The 17,633-nt window shown below is 42.5% G+C and overlaps 1 protein-coding gene across 1 annotated transcript in view; it reads right to left on the bottom strand.

The window, feature by feature from the left end:
- Positions 1–17,633, bottom strand: part of CHID1 (chitinase domain containing 1) — a 780,048-nt gene that overhangs the window by 27,825 nt on the left and 734,590 nt on the right. The gene's annotated exons all lie outside the window — the stretch shown is intronic.

Raw genomic sequence — 17,633 nt, 5'->3', positions numbered from 1 at the left:
CGTAGCCAGAAATGAATTTTGGGGGGGCCCAAGGTTAACATGGGTGGGCAGTTGACATACAAGACTAGACTCTACTAGTTGTACTCTTATCGATAAATAATGCCTTAGAGTGCATCTGACAATGGATTTCTAAGTAGTTTCATCATGAGTGATGCCTTAAAATATTTTAATTCTATTATTTCAAGCACTTAGCAGCATTAACAATACCTTATTAATCTATATTAATTTATTATATATTTATTGCAGTTTATAAATATATATCATATAAAAAGTAATGGACATTTAACAGAAACATCAGACCCAATTATGAAATAAAACAAAAATAAAAAGAATTCTTTTATGAATCCTCTTTCCAAAAATGCAGAGAATATCAGATGTATTATAAAACAGCAATAATCATAATAATCATAAGAACCAAAGATTTGCAACAGGTGCAGAACAGAACTAGGACATGCAAAAAAAATGCTGGTGCCACCTCAGTGACAGCAAAACAAACTTCCTCCAAAGCCAAACACTTTGTGAAGGGAGACAAATCCCTACAAAAAAACCCAAAACAAACCAACACCTAGAACCTTTCCATGCCATACCATAACAGCATTAAATCTCAAGACTCAAACAGCAGTAACCTTATCTAAAAAATGACAGCAAAGGCAAACAGTACACTAAGCCCTAGAACACTAATACACTACATAATAAAGCTCTGGAATTTGTTGCCAGAGGATGTGGTTAGTGTAGTTAGTGTAGCTGGGTTCAAAAAAGGTTTGGATAAGTTCCTGGAGGAGAAGTCCATTAACAGCTATTAATCAAGTTTACTTAGGGAATAGCCACTGCTATTAATTGCATCAGTAGCATGGGATCTTCTTAGTGTTTGGGTAATTGCCAGGTTCTTGTGGCCTGGTTTGGCCTCTATTGGAAACAGGATACTGGGCTTGATGGACCCAGCATGGCAATTTCTTATGTTCTTATGTACATAGTGGGCAAAAAGAACAAGCCGGACTGCTACAAATCCCTACTGGGAAACTACACACTAGGCAAAATACTGCATTTCTGTCACACATATGTAACATGGACAGAGCCTTACCTAATACAGAACAAGGAACTACAAATTAGAAGCAAGCATACAGACAAGACTGAAATGGAAAGCTTGAGAAACCAGCCTCAGCTTCTGAGAACACTGGAATACTGAAGAAACAGCAAAATACAAATATATGAGAAATGCACATACCCAAAGATGGCATATTTACAACCACTTGTAAATTTCCCGTCAACACCATGTAAATAATTCCTCTCATTGTTACTGCCTAAATTATTCTTTCTACTCTTCTTCTTCTCCTAGTTCCAATTTCCCTTGTTTTATTGTAACTTACTTTTCTGCTTCTCAACACTTGTTTATCGTTCAGTGTTATCACTCCCCTTGTTTTATGTAAACCAGCATGATGTGATTTTATCATGAATGCCGGTATAAAAAAAGCTTAAAATAAATAAATAAATAAATAAATATTCCAATTGCTGAAAGTCAAAATAATTTTTTTTTACCTTTGATGTCTGATTTTATTTTTCTAATCAGTTGGTCCCAGTCTCTTTGTTCCCTTTGTCTGTCTTTTCCTAGTTCCTTTTTCAGGGTCTCTTATTCTTTCCATTTTTCTCTCTCCTCTTGTCTTCTTTCCTTCATACACAAACACAGATTCTCTCTCACATACACTATTTCAAACAAATGCTTTCTCTCACACAGGCTCCCACTCTCATATGTTCTCTCTCACATACAAGGTCTCGCTCTCATATGCTCTCTCTCATATCTAGGCTTTCACTCTCACATGCAGGCTCTCACTCCCACACACTCTTTTACCCAGGCTCCTACTCACACACACACATAGGTTCCCACTCTCACATGAAGGTTTCTACTCCCACATACACACACAGGCTCTTTTACATGCTCTCTCCCACATGCAAGCGTCCACTCTCAAATGCTCTCTCTCACATCAACTGTCTCTCACATTCACATGCTTTCTTTCATACATACACACACAGGTTCTTCACTTCCGTGCTCCCATACATACACAGGTAGGCTTCTCATTCCTATGCTCTCTCTCATATATACACACACAGACAGGCTTCTCACTCCCATGCTCTCACTCATACATATATATGACTTCCTACTCCTTTGCTCACTTTCATATTGATATGTGTGCCTGAGTCTGAGACCAACATGGAGACTATAATTGACCCAGAATCCTCTGCTGCCTTGGTCTGCTTGCAGTTCTGGCCATGGGAACCTTAAATGACCTATTGACTCTAAAGATTTCACCTACTCATGCCAAACAACTTACCTCAACTCGGAAGACAGTCATATCCCTAGGAAGACGCAAACTCTGGAACACCCTACCAACTGAACTTAGAACACAACAAAGTCTAAAAACCTTCAAAAAAGAACTAAAAAACTGGATGTTTATGAAAGCCTACCAAAACACCCAATGACTCTCAGATACTACTCCACTCCTACTGACCCTATACAAACATTTGGAACCAATGCAAGTATGTTTATAAAGCCTACAATATGTATGTTGTCAATCACATGAATCTTTGGAAACTCTGTTACACATCGAAACTTTGTAAACTGTTGTGATAGCGAAACCGAACGATAGCATATAAAACTCGATAAATAAATAAATAAATAAATAATTTGGAGAAATTACAGGAGACATCTGGATAGCAGCTGGAGCTGTCTAAAACTTGTGATGGAGGGTCATAGAGTCACAAAAAAGCAGAGAGAAAAGATCAGAATCTCACAGGCTAACATTTCAACTAGAGATGTGAATCGTGTGCCCGATCGTCTTAACGATCGGGTTCGGCTGGAGGGAGAAAAAAATCTGATCGCTGGAGATGTGAATATGAATCGGTTCCGATTCACATCGTTAATTATTTTTTAGTGAGGCCCGACCCTTTAAAATTGACCCCTCACCTTCCCCCACCCCCATGAACCCCTCAAAACCTTTTATGAGTACCTGGTGGTCCAGTGGGGGCGCGGGGACCGATCTCCCGCTCTCGGCCCATCGGCGCCATTTTGGCTGCCACTCAAAAATGGTGCCAATGGCCCGATTAAAATAAAACCCACCCGACCCTTTAAAGATGACCTCTTATCTTCTCCCACCCTCTCGATCCCCCCAAAACATTTTTAAATTACCTGGTGCTCTAGTGCTGGTCCCGGGAGCGATCTCCCGTTCTCGGGCCATCGGCTGCCAATCATAAAGATGGCACCGACGGCCCTTTGCCCTTACCTTGTGACAGGGTATCCGTGCCATTGGCCGGCCCCTGTCACATGGTAGGAGCACTGGCTGGCCGCACAGAATGAGCTCCGCAACAGCCTTGCAATTGTCAGGCCTCTTCTCGGGTGTTGAGCCGCGTGGGATGAGCTCTGCAACAGCCCTTCAACTGTCGGGCCACTCTTCTTGGGCCATGCGGGATGAACTCCATGACAGTCCTGCGATGATCAGGGCTCTTCTTAGGTGTAGGGCCATGCGGGATGAGCTCTGTTATGTCCCTGTGATGGTCGAGCCTCTTCTCGGTCCATTATGGGCAATGGTATGAACTCTGCAATGGCCCTTTGATGGTCAGGCCTCTCTTATTGGGCTGTGTGGGATGAGCTCTGTGATGGCCCTGCGAAGGTCAGGTCAGGTCTCGGGCCGCACGGGATGATTTTCACAATGGCCCTGTATCAGGCCTCTCTTCTCAGGCGCCAGGTAACTTTGAGTGAGTGGGCTTGAGCATGAAGTGGGTGGGCCATGGCCCACCCAGGCCAACCAGTGGCTATGCCATTGCTTCTAACTGCCCCTGACATTAAGTAGAAGAGGACTCCAGGAAGTGCTGTGGGTTTAAACCTCTTACATTGTAAGCTCTGAAGGCTGCTCTGCAGAACTTACCACTGAAGAGTTAACAAGCAGTGAGACTGAGCTGTGACATCAACTTAAGAAAAAAAGCCAGCTGGGAGGAGCTGAACTTAGAGAAAAGAGTCAGCTGTCCCCCAGAGCCAATAGGAGCTGGAGAATCCCTGAGCAAACCATGCACTAGGAGGAAAGCAGCACAGACTTGTTTTGTTTAGAATCATCCTTAGGAGCAGAGAGGAGGAGAAATGCTTGTCTCTGCCTCTCTATCAGCTCTGGGGAAAAATAAAACAGGAGCAGTTCATCTGTGTTTCCAAAGATCCAGAAAAGAGCTGTGCTGGAGGTTCGAAGCTGCAGCAGCTCAGACTAGGCAGCTTTCAACAGTTGAATACTGAGATAAGTGAATTTAGAATCAGAAGGGAGCTGTTATCATTCCATGGAAGCACTCAGGAAAATACTTCCTTAGATTACTACTGACACTTTCACAGTTGACTGTCGGACAACTCTGAGGCAGTTTTGTTTGACTGGGAAAACCTAGCAAGCCAGAGATAGAGGGGCAAGACTGTGAACACACCACGGGAGGAAGGCAGCCCAGAGGTGCATACCTCATCATTTGGTAGCTTGTCCAGAACATCTGTGTTTTTGTTTTTTTCTTTATGCACACAGAGATCACAGCTTATATTTTGGGGTACCCAGACAGAAATGCTCAATTTGACTGTTAATGCTAACTGACATATTTTTCCAGTTAACTGATTAAATGTTGTTGAGGTTAATGCAACTTGACATCGCTTGAATCTAGTGATGCTGTTGGTTTTTCCAATCAGTGCTCATTTAATGTTATTGTTCCTGGTTTTCTCACTGACAATTTTTCATTTAATAACCCTTTACTGGTAAACCTCTGAACTATTATTTCTAAATGATCTGGAAAGGAATACAATGAGTGAGCTTATCAAATTTGCAGATGATACAAAATTATTCAGAGTAGTTAATTCCAAGGGGATTGTGATACATTGCAGGAGGACCTTGCAAGACTGGAAGATTGGGCATCCAAATGGCAGATGAAATTTAATGTGGGCAAGTGCAAGGTGTTGCATATAGGGAAAAATAATCCTTGCTATAGATGCACGATGTTAGGTTCCATACTAGGAGCTACCACCCAGGAAAAAGATCTAGGCATCATAGTGGATAATACTTTGAAATCGTCGGCTCGGTGTGCTGCAGCAGTCAAAAAAGCAAACAGAATGTTAGGAATTATTAGGAAGGGAATGGTTAACAAAACGGAAAATGTCATAATGCTTCTGTATTGCTCCATGGTGAGATCGCACCTTGAGTACTGTGTACAATTCTGGTCGCTGCATCTCAAAAAAGATATAGTTGCGATGGAGAAGGTACAGAGAAGGGCAACCAAAATGATAAAAGGATGGAACAGCTCCTCTATGAGGAAAGGCTGAAGAGGTTAGAAATGTTCAGCTTGGAGACGAGACGGCTAAGGGGGGATATGATAGAGGTCTTTAAAATAATGAGAGGTCTTGAAAGAGTAGATGTAAATCGGTTATTTACACTTTCAGATAATAGAAGGACTAGGGGGCAATCCATGAAGTTAGCAAGTAGCACATTTAAGACCAATCAGAGAAAATTATTTTTCACTCAACAAAAATTAAGCTCTGGAATTTGTTGCCAGAGGATGTGGTTAGTGCAGTTAGTATAGCTGGGTTTAAAAAAGTTTTGGATAAGTTCTTGGAGCAGAAGTCCATTAATTGCTATTAATCAAGTTGACTTAGGGAATGGCCTCTGCTATTACTGGCATCAGTAGCATGGGATCTTCTTAGTGTTTGGGTACTTGCCAGGCTCTTGTGGCCTGATTTGGCCTCTGTTGGAAACAGTATGCTGGGCTTGATGGACCCTTGATCTAACCCAGCATGGAAATTTCTTATGTTCTTATACTGTGTGCAATTCTGGTCACCACATCTCAAAAAGGATATAGCTGCTCTGGTGAAAGTGCAGAGAAGGGTGACCAAAATGATATGGGGCATGGAATGGCTGCCCTATGAAGAAAGGCTAAAGAAGTTAGGGCTATTCAGTTTGGAGAAGAGACGACTGAGGGGGATATGACAGAAGTCTACAAAATCATGAAAGAAGAAGTTAATTTAATTCGGTTATTTAATCTCTCAGGTAAGAGAAGGACCAGGGGCTACTCCGTGAAGTTAGAAAGTAGCTAATTTAAAACAAATCGAAGAAAATTCTTTTTCACTCAGTGCATAGTTAAACTCTGGAATTCATTGCCAGGAGATGTGGTTTCAGCAGTTAGCGTTACTAGGTTTAAGAAAAGTCTGGATAAGTTTCTAGAGCAGCGGTTCTCAACCTGTGGGTCGCGACCCCGGCGGGGGTCGAACGACCAAAACACAGGTCGTTCGACCAAAACTGGTCTGCGGACTGACCCCAACGGCCCGGTCCGCAGACCAGTACCGGGCCGTTGGGGTTTTTTGCCGGTCCGCGGCGCCGCGGCTGCTGCGGGGAGGCGGGGCGAAGCTGGAGACCTGCCTCCTCCAACCCCAAAAGGGAGCGCGTCGCGGTGCTCCTCCTACTTACTTCCTGCCCGCCCTGCCCCGGAAGACAAATGTTGCCGGAGCCGCACGGGCAGGAAGGAGGAGGCGCGTCAGCCGCGTGCAGAAGAGGAACAGCGGGGCCGGGAAGACTAGGACCGCTGCAGAGCCCATCCTGTGGCAACCCGTAAAGAAGAGGCCCAGAGGTGAGAGAGAGGTGTGTGCAAGTATGAGATGAGTTGAGAGATTGTGTGTGAGAGTGAATTGAGAGACTGTGTGTGTTTGCAGAGACAGCATATGAGAGCCTCTGTGTGTGTGAAAGAGACAGCATGTGACAGTGAGAGCCTGTGCTTGAGCAAGGCAGCATGTGGGGGTGTGAGAGAGCCTGTGTGTGAGACTCAGACAGCCTGTGCCAGTGAGAGACTGTGTGTATGAATGATTGCATGACAGAAAGAGCATATGACAGTGAGATCCTGTGTGTGTATGTGTGTGTGACAGAGAAATGCATGTGAGAATGAGAACCTGACTGTGTGTTTGAGGGAAGAAGACAGGTGGAGAGAAAAGAAACAGAAAAAAAGGCAATATAAAAGGAAATGGCAAAAAAATAAAGGGAAGCAGATGTAAAAAAAAAAATACTTTTTACTGATTGGTACATGTAATCTTTGGGAATGTGCAAGAGTAGCACTTTCTCTATGGCGGATCTCACAATGTACGAGATCAACATGGAGGAAGTGGAAACCCAGGGGGCCTGCACAGAGGAAGCAGCAGAATGGGCTTCAGTGCCAATAGCAGCAATCAGCGCCTCCCCAATAGCCACGTGGCAGCAGTGGCAGTAATTAGATTAATTGTTTGACTCAGCTGGAGGTGACAAAGTATGAAGTGGGATGTGAAATCAGCTTGATCTGGTGGAGAATTAGGATTGCTGTTACACATGAACTGTATTTGGCAAACATTAAATTAAAGGGAGCCAGGATAATCAATTGAAGCCTGCAGCTGAGGACTGATTCATTATGACTCATGTAGAAATTAGTGCATTTTCCAGATTAGTCTGCATAACACAATTCTCAACATTCAGCATTATTTCTGCTGCATAGAGTTTTATCTGAGAGGCTCTGAGGTTGTGAGGGAGCCAGTAAGAGTGAGAGCATGAGTGTGTATGAGAAAATCCAGGGGAGTAAGAGTGTGTGTGAGTGGGGGGGGGGGGGGGGGGGAGAGAGTGTCTTACACCCTGAGAGTGTATCAGTGTCTGTGAGAGCGAGAGGTTATGGTGGGTATAAGAGCATGAATGTGTATGTATGTGACAGTGTATGTGTGAGAGAGAATGGACATGTGAGAGTATGTGTGAGAGAGAGAGGATAACCTCCTAATCCTCGACAATATCAGGGTGACTGGAAATCAAGAGCTCCCATGTATGGACAGCAGGGGCTTTTTAAAATCCTTATTAGTTTTAATTATTGGGTGTTATTTGATATATGTGCTGTTTTGAAATATTTTATTGGTGTTTGGGAAATTATAAAAATGTATATGATTTTAATTAATAGAAATTCTATTTATCAGTAAAATATTCTTTTATTAGTATGGTTTTACTATTATAACTGATGCTTTATGTTTCTTAATTTTATTGTTTTATGAGGAATGGTGGTTCTGTTTATAAATGTCATAATAAATAAGTATGCACTAAAATCCAACCCCATCCATAACCCCGCCCCCATATGACCAAAGCCCCGCCCTCGCCCCGCCCTCACGGGGCGAGGGCGGGGCGAGGGGTCACCGCAACATGAGGAACTGTATTACGGGGTCACGGCATTAGAAAGGTTGAGAACCACTGTTCTAGAGGTTAAATCCATAAACTGCTATTCCGGTAATTAATAAGCAATAGTAGCTTGTGATCTATCTAATGTTTAGGTACTTGCCAAGTACATGTGACTTGGATTGGCCACTGTTGGAAACAGGATACTGGGCTTGATGGACCCTTGGTCTGACCCAGTATGGGATATCTTATGCTCTTTATGTAATGTAAAACTCATAGGACTGATACAAACACAAAGCAGGAAAAGAAAGAAAAATCAAAATGAGACCATAGGAGGAAGCCTTTAGCCAGACATCAGGAGGATTCAAATGTTCCCTGTATTTTCAAAATTTATCTTGAAATGAATAAGTGAATTTCTCCAAAATTGCAATCTCTACTAATTTTTTTTCCACTGATACGAGGAGCACTTTTTCAGAACACAGCAATGGTATGCCTAGCGGCAAGTAAGCATTGTGTGATAAGAATTCTATCAAATGAGGAAACTTGCAGGGTCACATCACTCCACTACCCCAACAGGCTCAGCAATGGAGAAAGTTTACAAGCACATTTACAGAGTACCTTGATTTTAGCAGCTATCTCACCCCAGTAAATGGATACCGGTGAACATGCCCGCCAAACATGAAAATAGGTACCAGAATGCCCATAACCTGACATAGAGAAGAAGTGGTTCGGGAAAAGGCAGCAAAAAACATTGGACAATGATAGGTATGGTGAAGGAGCTGCACCATAAACCAACCCTTCTGGAGCAGACTGAGACAGTGTGTGCCAGTTGCTAGATCCTGTTCCAGTCAGACTCGTTCAAGGAAGTCTGAAAATCCTTCCTGTGAGCTGGTCAGAAACTGTAATATTATAGAGGAAGGAAATAACTCTACCTGGAAGACTGAGGTCAATTAGGAACCGTTCCATGGGACTTGGAGTTTAGCCAACAACTTTATCAGCACCCTTCTCAACTGTACATAAATGTGATGTGTAGCATAATCAATGTGCTGGGCCTTAACTAGATCTGTGGCTCTTCTATCCAGATCTGTCAAAGAAACCTCAAACCATGGATCTGCCACTCCCACATGTCTGGATAAAAGGACAATAGGATAGCCCCCAGTTTTTTAACCAAAGATTTAATAGGAGATAAATCTGAATCGGAAAGGGTAAGATATTTGCAAACCTTTTTTCCATATTTGAACTGTATGAGCAATAATAGTGTGAAAGAGCTATGCCATCATCAAAATTGCTCCCTGTATTTTTTCATCAATGAGTAATAGGAAGGGTTTTTGAAGATTTGTGAATCCTCCCATTGCTATAACCCCACCTTTTTTGGGGAAGGCTTCAGTGGAGTATAAAATCCTTTGGTGCATGCTCAGTGATTTAGTGGGCAGGCAACTGGAGAGAAGGTTACGCATTGAATAAGAGGGAAGAAGTCAGAGAGAGGAGAGAAATACCCACCGGATTTCAAGTTAAGGAGAGAGTGGAATGCAAATGCTAGTGACTCAGAATCTCAATAAGATGTCTGTGGAGTAGGTGAAAGGAGCTTTTGGAGCTTTACTGTGGTGTCCTTTTCTTCACCCGAAGACGATTTGGGTCGACGATTGGGGCTTTTGGATTTTTGAAGTATTGAAAGGATTTTTCATGCAGACTGGTTCAGTCCGCTATCCTGAAGTCAGAAGGATCTTTTTGCCTAAGTGCAAGAAGAACCAAAGATGAGGAGTGTTTTTTTGGACTCTTGTATTAGAGACAGCTGAGAAGGAGGGTTGGGCTCTTGTATTAGAGACAGCTGGATAACTTTGTGATTGGATTACAGTTAAGAGTTTTGTCCCATGTTTGGGAGTTTTTCAAAAGTTTGTGTTGGGGAATATCTTTCTACCAGATTGTCAAATTTATGCTTGAACCCCATTCCAGTTATCTCAACCTCCAAGGGGAGGATATATTCTCTAAGGATGAGGGTGCAAGAGAGCCTAGAAGGGAGTTAATACCTAATATGGACAAAGTATCTACTGTTTTTGTTGCAATAATATACTTTATATTATTTTTGATCTTTGGAAAGTTGCAGTAAAGACTTTAATTTGAACACCACTCTGGTCTGTCTGTAGTCATGTTCCAACCCCAGATGAATGCCTACTCTGATACTTTTGACTTCTTTGCTCTTCTATTGGACTCTTTTGTAAATTGTGGGGAATATATAGTTAGAGTGTGACTCCTTAGAGACAATAGTGACTGACTGTGCCAGAGGCCCCAAAAGATAATCCTTTCTCCCCCTCCAGACTCAAACCCGGATCCATACCACTCCTGGTTGAATCTAAATACCCGGCTACAATAGGATTAGTCTAAATAATCTTCCTAGCTGTCAGAGAGAAGGTAGATAAAGGTAAGAACAGTGGAAGCTCAAAACCCTGTTTCTGTGCTCTTTCAAGCTGGAAACAAGAGCTAGACAGGTCAAGAGTGAACCATTTCCAAAAACACATTAATTTCACCATCTAGTATTAACAGCATAAATCAAGCAATCCCATTCCTCCTTGCAATATGGGTCTAACACAGTGTAGCTAAGATGATGCATGCCACCCTGTAATGCCAAATAAACTACCTAAAAGATCATCCAGAGATGCCTTGGGTTGTGGTAAATGAAACATGTTGAAACAGGTATAAAGTTTAGGGAAGGCATATGTCTTAAACAATTGTAGTGTATTTGGATTTTCAGAAGGCATTTGACAAAGTTCCTCATGAGAGGCTTCTAGAAAAAGTAAAAAGTCATGGGATAGGTGGCAATGTCCTTTCATGGATTACAAACTGGCTAAAAAACAGGAAACAGAGAATAGGATTAAATGGACAATTTTCTCAGTGGAGGGGAGTGGGCAGTGGAGTGCCTCAGGGATCTGTATTGGGACCCATACTTTTCAATATATTTATAAATGATCTGGAAAGGTAATCAAATTTGAGATGATACAAAATTATTCAGCATAGTTAAATCACAAGTAGATTGTGATAAATTGCAGAGAGACCTTGTGAGACTGGAAAATTGGGCATCCAAATGGCAGATGAAATTTAATGTGGATAAGTGCAAGGTGATGCACTATAGGGAAAAATAACCCATGCTATAATTACACAATGTTAGGTTCCATATTAGGAGCTACCACCCAAGAAAGAGATCTAGGCGTCATAGTGGTTAACACATTGAAATCATCGGTTCAGTGTGCTGCAACAGTCAAAAAAGCAAACAGAATGATGGGAATTATTAGGAAGGGAATGGCGAATAAAATGGAAAAGGTCATAATGCCTCTGTATCACTCCATGGTGAGACCGCACCTTGAATACTGGGTACAATTCTGGTCACTGCATCTCAAAAAAGATATAGTTGTGATGGAGAAGGTACAGAGAAGGGTGACCAAAATGACAAAGGGGATGGAACAGCTCCCCTATGAGGAAAGACTATAGAGGTTAGGACTTTTCAGCTTGGTGAAGAGATGGCTGAGGGGGGATATGATAGAGGTGTTTAAAATTACGAGAGGTCTAGAATGGGTATTTATTTATTTATTTACTTTAAATATACCGACAATCGTAGAACACATCACGCCGGTTTACAATTAACTCAAAGAAAGGAAAATTAAGAACATAAGAACATAAGAAAATGCCATACTGGGTCAGACCAAGGGTCCATCAAGCCCAGCATCCTGTTTCCAACAGTGGCCAATCCAGGCCATAAGAACCTGGCAAGTACCCAAAAACTAAGTCTATTCCATGTTACCATTGCTAATGTCAGTGGCTATTCTCTGTGAACTTAATAGCAGGTAATGGACTTCTCCTCCAAGAACGTATCCAATCCTTTTTTAAACACAGCTATACTAACTGCACTAACCACATCCTCTGGCAACAAATTCCAGAGTTAATTGTGCGTTGAGTAAAAAAGAACTGTCTCTGATTAGTTTTAAATGTCCCCCATGCTAACTTCATGGAGTGCCCCCTAGTCTTTCTACTATCCGAAAGAGTAAATAACCGATTCACATCTACCGGTTCTAGACCTCTCATGATTTTAAACACCTCTATCATATCCCCCCCTCAGTCGTCTCTTCTCCAAGCTGAAAAGTCCTAACCTCTTTAGTCTTTCCTCGTAGGGAAGTTGCTCCATTCCTCTTATCATTTAACTGGAGTGGGGAGAGGGGAGTAGGGGAGTAGGCAAGAAAGGGGGAGAAAAGAAGGGCTGGGAACGAGAGGGACTAAGAGTAGAATACTGAAACAAAATAAAGAAGAGAAAGTGGAGAGGAACCAAAATAGCTATAGAAACTTACTATATGTAAATCGGTTATTTACTCATTAAATGTGAATCGGTTATTTACTCTTTCGGATAATAGAAGGACTAGGGGGTACTCCATGAAGTTAGCATGTGGCACATTTAAAGCTAATCAGAGAATGTTCTTTTTCACTCAATGCACAATTAAACTGAAATTTGTTGCCAGGGGATGTGGTTAGTGCAGTTAGTGTAGCTGGGTTTAAAAAAGGATTGAATACGTTCTTGGAAGAGAAGTCCATTACCTGCTATTAATTAAGTTGACTTAGAAAATAGACACTACTATTACTAACAACAGAAACATGGGATAGACTTAGTTTTTGGGAACTTGCCAGGTTCTTATGGCCTGGATTGGCCACTGTTGGAGACAGGATGCTGGGGTTGATGGACCCTTGGTCTGACTCAGTATGGCATGTTCATATAACCAAGCAATACATTAATCATTCCAGTTTTGCAAGTCCTTGTGAATAAAGGCTATCATAGGCGCATAGTTACGCTTGAAAAGACCCCTACAATTTCTGGACACTTGAACCCCAGATAACTAAAGCCCTCCAGGACTACTGCAAAAATTCCCCAAACTCTGAGTATTTTTGAGACCAGGATCCAAGGGGAAGAGGTCAGATTTCACATAAGTTAACTGATATCCCAAAACATTCCCCCTCCCTCAAATAATCCAGAAGCTAAATCAAATATATAGTGGACTTCTCTGGACAAGTCAAGAAAATCAAGACATCATCAGCACTGTTAGGATTTTACCTGCTACACAGCCTGCTGCTGCCTGCAATGATGCCACCCTGCCAGCAGAGGTCTCCAGCAAGCTTAGCTTCCAGCCTTGCTAAGCTGCCTCTGCCATGCCCAAGTTTCAGCCCTATGTAAACCTACTTTGCCATTGTATCTTGCCGTCGTATGGTGTCACTCTTGGCTCCGTGTCCTGGCCCCTATTCCTTGCTGTGCTCTGTGGCCTTCAGGCCTTCCTGCCTTGTAGTCTTCGGGCCTTCTTACATTCTTGCTTTGTCTTGCCTTGCAGCCTTTGGGCCTTCCTACTGTGTCTTGCATCCTACCTTCAGGCCTGCCTTGAGGCCTTTGGGCCTACTCTGTGGTCTCCGCAGGCCTTCCTATTGCCTAGTGGCCTATGGGCATCTGCCTTGTTGCCTTTGGGCTTCTATGTTCTCTGTTTGGTGCTATCCCTGTCTGCCTTGCCTAACTCCTGCCCTAATCTGCCTAGTTTGGTCTTGTCCTTAGTTTGCCTTGTTTTGCCCTGCCAATCCTGTCTGTTCCTGTATCCTGTCCAGTCTTGCCTGCATCAAAGTCCTGTCAAGTATACAGCCTAGCTGTGCCTTGTCAAGCCTGCCAAACCTTGCATGCCTCATCCAAGCCTTGCTTTCAGCCTTGCTTTCAGCTGTGCCTGCCCCGTCTTGCCTGCTCAGCCTTGTTTATTCAGCGGCCTTGCCTTACCTAGTCTGGTTCCAGTCTGTACGGACTGACCATAATGTACTGTCACCGCACAGACCTACTGGTCCCCAGAACCCAAGGGCTCAACCTGTGGAGGAGGGGCCTGGCTAGGCGGTCTCATCCAGAGGTCTGCCATGCCGCACTCCAGATGGGTTCCCCAAGCCCCAGAATCCTATAATTAAATGTTATGCTTAGACCCCTCAAACTTAACCCCACTGATTTAGCTTTCCTAAAACAGATACATTTAATTTCCAGGAGCGAGATGGGTAATACCCCTCACCCAAGGACAGTGTCACTGCTATTGAGTGTTTATGTAAAAGCTGACAAGATAGAACATCATTTTGAGGGACAGCTTTAAGGAGCCCATCAGATCACAAGAAAAAAAATCAATGTAGCTGTAAGAGTTGTGCCTGGGTAGAATACAAATGGAAAAGTATAAATGCCTCCAGACATTTAAAGCTGTATATGCTAACTGTAGATACTAGAGACCTAGCTACATTTCAGCTGACAAATGATGTTGAATAGTCCAAGCTAGAGTTCAAACAAGTGTTCCAATCCTTAACCAACAACAGGAAGACGGCAGGAAAGTCTCCCAGTATAATAGTGAACTCTATGTACTTTGTATCATTATTAGGAATGGAAACACAAATTCCTGAGAAAAGAGACTACAATACATTAAAATATAGTGACCCCCTGTGTCTATTTTTGTATGTAAAATTTGCAAGGGAAGAAGCTTATGTACCAGTGCACATACCCCCTGGCTATGTGAAGTGTAAGTGGTGCAACAAGCTGTCCAGTCCAGTCCTTTTTCAATGTGTCGTGTTCTAAATGTGAAAGATGGATCTCCTGGAGCAAAACAATTTGCACTCTGCAGATTTTTAAATAATGCAATAAACATGTCCTCTTAATTGTTTTTGAAAACCCCCTGATGTTAAGTGAAACTATTTATCTTGACTTGGCATAACTAATAAGAAACAATAAGTTAAAGGAATAAAAAGTGTCAAAAGCAATCGGACCATAAGCATTAATGTAGCCAGCTCCTAATATAGGTTTGCACTTCCAAAAAAGGGGGTAACTCCAATGTGTGACCATGAATTTTAAACTTTTCTATACAATCCATCACCCACACTCCCCTACACAAAGATCATCTGAAAACAATGACCCCCACAGGAAACCCTTGTGCTGAACCAAAGCAGAAATGTGCAACTGGGTATAATAGAGTAAACCAATGAAAAAAATAAGCCATTACCTTGAGAAGCTGTTACTGGCACCTCAGCCAAAACACAGGTCTGATAGAGTGATTCACGTTGGGACAATTATCAGGACGCAGAGTCCTTCAGCATGTAACACAACACTATAAATCTTCCCCATCCCTAATCCCCAACAAGCTAATCCCCTAAACCCTTAAACAAACTTCCAAAACCAAACTCCCCCCAAAAACTCACAAACCCCATTGCCCCAAGCACCCCAACCCCTCATATCTATCTCATGCATATTCATTGTGGATATCCAGAAACCCCGGTCTGTTTGCGGCACTCGAGGACTGGTGTTCACCATCCCGGCTTTATATCATTACAATATACTCCGACTTTTTGAGTAAAAATCCTAAGGCATCTTTTCTCAAAGTGGACAGTTTGAAAATTGCTGCCTTTTTTCTAAGAGCAGAAATTTCCTGATACCAAACTCCAGTACCATTTCATTAGCTAAAAAAGGCCAGTTCCAAAGCAAGGCAGTAGTATGGTGAAGCACAGAAAACAAGTTTTACATTTCCTATTCATTTGGACAGTTGGGAGTATAAACAGTGTCGATGCATGACAATCCAGGGAGAAAGATTAATGGCCGTTCAGAATTTAGGAAACCCCAGGTATTACATCCTACACAGGGAGGATAAGTTCCAAACAAATGCGTGCATTGTCATATATAAGTGTACATGGCCGCGATAAATCTACACTAGTATTTTGTAATCCATGCTTGTGATATACATGCGCTTTATAAAATACATGTATCTCTACCCTGCAACATATGTGCAAATACATGCAATGCATTGAAAAAATATATCAATGCATTGAATGCGCACACTTTTCCTACCTATTTTAAAAATATACACACGTACATTTTATGCATGAAAATAAAGTAGGAGTTGCTTGTTTCAGGATTTACACGCATAAATCGTATTTTAAAACGTTAGTAGTGTGTGTTTCTCCTGCATTCCTGCGCCTTGCCTTGTCCTGCCTTGCCTCATCCAGCTTCACCTTATTCAGTCTTGCCTTGTCCATTGCTCCTCATCTAGCCTTGCCTTGCCCTGTCTCATCCACATCTTCCGTATGTCTTTGTCTTGGCCTGCCTTCCAGATCTTGATCTGTTGCCTGGACCTGATCACGTTTGCCTGCTGCCTTGACCTGACCATGTTTGCCTGCCAACTGGACCTGATCACGTTTGCCTGCTGCCCGCCCCGACTCTTGGCCTGTCTCCAGCTTGCTGCCTGTCCTGACCCCGGAATGCCCCTGGACTCTTGCTCTCTTCACCACCCTAGAGACCCTCCTAAGCTCTACCGGCCGCCAAAACCAAAAGGATCGAATTGCAGGGGAGACGGTTGGTATAGGTGAAGCTCCAGACTGTCCCGCTACAGGGCACATTGGCTAGTTCTTGGTGAAGGCCTCGCAAGGTCGCCTTCGAGGCTGCATCAACTACGCCGCAGCAGAAAGGGCTCCCTTTTACGCCACTCATTACAAGGATGACATCTCGATGATTCCAGTTGCTTTGCTAGCCAGGGGCTGAAAGGAAAAAATTAATTTAAGTTTGAATCGTTTTATTGCCTCTCATATGACAGCACAGGATGGCCTGATGACAAAATCATTCCTTTCCCCTGCAGTGCCCTGGGTGCATTAATTTTGAAATCTGACTTTTTAAAGAGAGAGGTGAAACACATTTGGGTCTCTTGGATTTCAGTGTAAATATACAATGCTAATACTGAATAAGGGCACTAAATCAAGGACAGGATCTTGTTTACCAATGCTCAAATAGAGAAATGTGTGGAAAAAACTGCTGGAGAGAGATTATGCTTAAACCATTTAATCCTATTTCTTATTTAAAATGGTGCAGGCTCCTACAGATATCCTATTTATCTTATACAGCACATCACTCATGTTAAGACTCCTGACGTCCTTTGCATTGCTGGCAATGCTGTAAAGAGTACTGAAAGACAGTGATGTGCACCAGTTCTGTTAACATGAGATTTCAGTAATCACGATCAATCGTCAGCCTTGAGCCATTTCAGCGGGTAAGGAGGAAAGGACTCTGTATTACTCTCTGAAGTTCAGGCCTGCTTACATTAAGAGGTTGACAAGTCATCCGATAAAGCACTCCTTACCATCTCTGTGACAGATGGGCTTCTATAAATATCTACACTACCCTTTCCCATCAAAACATCGCTTCTGGAGACCACTCAAACACCTGTGCTATTTAAAGACGTGCATTTCTTATTTTCTTCAGGTTTTGTGCGTATAGGGCCCATCATAACTTACTTCATAGCTGTTTGCATGTAGCATTTTTAGATGAATTACTTTTAAAACCGAGTATATGTTTTCTTTTGGTTTCTATCAGAAGTCAGTTTATCTAAAATTCTATTTTTCTGTTGGACTTCACAATTCAAATTTCGGCATAAGAAGGGGGTCCTG

Source organism: Rhinatrema bivittatum, chromosome 17 (assembly GCF_901001135.1).
Source record: "Rhinatrema bivittatum chromosome 17, aRhiBiv1.1, whole genome shotgun sequence".
Lineage (NCBI taxonomy): Eukaryota > Metazoa > Chordata > Amphibia > Gymnophiona > Rhinatrematidae > Rhinatrema > Rhinatrema bivittatum.
The sequence above is the reverse complement of the archived record's forward strand: the minus strand, read 5'-3'. Positions and strand labels throughout refer to the sequence as shown.